Genomic DNA, 4,203 nt, shown 5'->3' on the forward strand with positions numbered 1-4,203 from the left:
CTCACAAGTGAACTGATATGGATCAAGGGGCTGCTTAAAGACCTGGGGATTGAGACTACAACACCAATCACTATGCACTGTGATAATCAGGCTGCCATACACATCGCTAGTAACTCAGTCTTTCATGAGAGGACTAAACACATTGAAGTAGATTGTCACAAGGTGAGGCAAGCTGTGGAACAGAAAATCATCCTCCCTTGTTACACAAGAAGTGAAGATCAGCTGGCTGACATCTTTACCAAGGCTGCAAGCACTAAGGTTTGTGAATTCATACATTCTAAGTTGGGACTTGTGGATCTCCCATCACATTGATCCTTAGCCATGAAGTGGTCTACTCTTTTTCCTTAGCTTGGTTTTTATCCCATGTGGTTTTTCCAAGCTAAAGGTTTTAATGAGGGAATGCTTCATGGTTTCCAAGCTTGATACCTACTTGTGTCAAGCTTGAGGGGGAGTGTTGATCATAAAGCAAAGATGAGTAAACTTAATAATGTAAATTGTAGTAAATGTAAAATGAGGTTGTTTGGTGAGTGGAGTATTATGTCCACATATCATGCACTATCATTTCTTTATTTAGTTAGTGTATGGGAGCATCTCCTTAGTGCAATGGAGCCTCTCCTTAGTGCAAGGGAGCCTCATTTAGTGCATGGGAGCCTCTTTGTTTTTGGCTCCCCATTTGATGTATATATAGGCACTCTTGATACATGAAACAAGTAAGCAATTCAATTTCTCCTTTCTCATTATCTTTCAAGAAAGTCTCTCATTATTTTCTATGTTCTTCATTTAATTTCTCTTTATCTTTCTTAATTCTCATAAAATCTTAAAAACATCTAACTAAAATCATGGAATCAATCGACCATATAATAGTCAAACGTGGAAAGAGTTGTATTGTTTGGTTGGTTCACAGCATTATTATAGCTTTATCGGTTGGAGAAAAAGGGACAAACCCATTTTAATTTGACACATCCTTTTAGTTATTTTGCGTAATAATATTGTCGTAATCTAATGTTAATGCATAGGATGTGACAAACTGACATAACACATTTTAAAATAAGACCACAGACTTTTGACTTTTCGTCTACAGTCTTATTTCTTTCGGTAAATTGATTCCCTGACTACCTTTACAAATAGTTATTTTATATCAACTACTAATAACATGTTCACTTCTAATTGTTAACTGTTTAGCATAAGAAGTTAATCTAGTGTCAATTAACAGAAATAGTCAATTACTTAAGTGTTAAATGTTTATTCCTGGCCCATTAGGGCATCAATTTAAAGATACTTAGGGACATAAGCATAAGACAAAGAGAGACTATTGAGTTTGTCTTGAGTTGTGTTAGTGAGCAAGAGAAAGAGAGCCCATAAGGTCTTGTTCAAGGCAGAAAATAATCCTATATTGATTCGTTTGATATACATTTTTAAATTTAATATAAATCGAAATACAGTATATAACCCTTGCCAATTTGTAAGAGGTTTCGGCCTTCCAAACTTAGGTATGGGCTTTTAAGCAAATATTTGGTTCCAACACATCTAGATTGAATGGGCTTGTCCAAAGAAATTTCAGATATTATTTATTTACACATTAATATGCTCTTCGTCTTTTATTTTTTTTCAACATTATTATATTGGGAGACAGGTTCACTGATGTCTCATCAAATAAGTACATAACACCCGGATGTTAAATACTACCTCCGTTTCCAAAAATAAGATGTTTTAGATTTTTTTTTGTTCTACAAAGATAGATTTTCTATATTGTTAAGATACTTTTTTATACTTTTGAGAAACAGTAATTGAGAATATTTGAATTGATTAAATTTCATTGGTGGAAAGTTATTGGAAAGTGCATAATAAAGTAAAAAATAAATTAAATTATAAATATTTATTAAATTCTTAATAAGCGTGCATACTCTAGAAAATCTTACTTAGAGGGAGTATGAATTTTTTACTTCCCGACACACTTTTTGAGTTTCGTATTGCACCATAAGACACTTTGCACTTGTGACAACCTTATTTGCTAGTCAAAGACATTGATGCCGTTATAATAAAGAAAACCAAACCAGATTTCTATTAGCCTAAACCCAACCATACCAACCCTACCCTATACCAAGTTCGAAACCCTAAATTCTCATATTTCCTCATTTTGAATCACACACTTTTTTGAGAGAGAGAGAGAAAGAAAAACTTTGTGCTACGGAAATTAAAAACCCTAGTTCCTCTATCATTGGCATCACCCTCTAAATCTTCCTTCTTGATTTTTCGTCACAAACCTCCATCTCACGCACCGTCTGAATCTCACACTCGAGTAGAGCACACAATCAGTTTTTCCCGACATGCGAGGTTTGTTACTTCGAAACCCACACTTGTTTTTCTATGTTCTGACACCAACCTCCAAGATCTGTTAGTTTTCGATTTTTACATCCGTTAAAACTCTTCAAATTTGTGAGTCAGTGGAAATTTCAATTTTTACATAAAAATTCCAGATCTCATAGTTTCAATGTGTCCTGTTTTTTTCCGATTTTGAGATCTGGTAGTTTCAATATTCAGTTAAGTTTTTGGTTCTAGTTTCATGAATAATACAAGGAAATTTTTGATTTTCTTCATAATCTTCCAGACATCTTTTTTCCAAATGTGTTTGTTTTTTGGCTTTTTTGTTCTTCTGTTCTGATTGCAATTATTTTATGGTCCCAACTTTTTCATGTTCTTGTAGGAAACAACAAACCGGACCACCGCCTCCCACAAATCCTTTTTTCAGAAGCTTTTCAAGAGGCAAAAAAATTGAGATTCGTTTTTAACACTAAATTGTTTAGATCTTCATTTTGCCATTTATTTCGAGTTTTATAAGTCTCTGTACACAACCTGAGATTTATGTAACCATTTTCATTTCTTAGCAGGACAAAAAGTTCCGAACAACCACCTCTCAATGACATTTACTCTAAGCCATGACCTCTTACCTCTCGTGACACTGAGGAGTTTGAGACTATCAAAGCATCTTGTTTCGGGAAAATGTTTGATTTGATGGGCAACATGTGGACGGGAGAGTTGTGGGCTGGTGACCTGTGGATGGGTGAGTTGTAGTCGGGTGACATGTGGTCGGGTGACATGTGGACTGGTGAACTATTGTAGCGTGAACTGTGTACGGACGAGCTGTGGTCAGGTGAGTTGTGGACGGGTAAGCCATGGAGGAGCGAGCTGGGGACGTAATGTTGTGTGGCCAACCACAAGGGAGTGTTGTGTGGATGGAGAGTCAACTTCCACCCATGTAGCTTTCGTACTCCCTGCTTACTACGCTCCACCCATGCAACAATCAGAAGTTTCAGTGAAGTTTCAAAAGCTATTTTGTGTTCTATGTTCCATATGTTTTTTTCTTTTTAACTCGGCGTTTCTATAGCGCGTAAGACGCCCATGTAATTTTTTCCAGACAGTAGGCTCTTCAATGTTTTTGAGATCAAACAATCCGTCTGTAATGTTAATGCTAAGGTCTATGTTTAAAAAAAAAATAGTTGTGTACATGACACCATCCACGTTCACTGATATATTGTGGCGTCCACTATCGGATTTCTCAGAAAATTATTAAAAATCATGTAAATGGTTTTGTTTAAACTGGGTTTTAATAATTTTTCTAACTCAGTTTGTCACAAAAAAAAAGTTCAGACTGGAGCTTCCTCACCTACAAAGAAGAATCAATAAATTCATTTTTACCTCGTCATGTAACCTAGCTTGTTTTAAACATCAGCCGTCAGATTTACAACATTCTTTTTGATCGTGTGGCTTTTAATATAGCACATCAGTCAAAATATCAAACTTAATAAATGAAAAAAACTAACTAAAAAAACCAACATACAACTTTATTTACATTGTAATAGTTGACCAAACGAAACCACACATCCGGTTCGCTTCATTAATGGCAATTGTGTCAACAAACTACTTTGGTCTCCGTGAAAGTGTGTTACAAGCGGAAAGTGACTCTGAGTGCACAAGAAACTCAGAAAGTGGCCCATTATGTAATCAACTCGTTAAATATCGAACGGGGATAAGAATTGGAGAAAAAGACAAAAATAGCACTAAATCAAGTTTTTGTTCCCAAACTAGCACTTAAGGTCAAAAGTCACAAAAATAGCACTTAATGTTTTATCAAAAGTCACAAACTTAGGGTTTAGAATTAAAGGGTGGGGTTTAGGATTTAGGGTTTAGGGTTTAGGGTTTAGA

This window comes from Brassica oleracea, chromosome C7, assembly GCF_000695525.1.
Source record: "Brassica oleracea var. oleracea cultivar TO1000 chromosome C7, BOL, whole genome shotgun sequence".
Taxonomy (NCBI): domain Eukaryota; kingdom Viridiplantae; phylum Streptophyta; class Magnoliopsida; order Brassicales; family Brassicaceae; genus Brassica; species Brassica oleracea.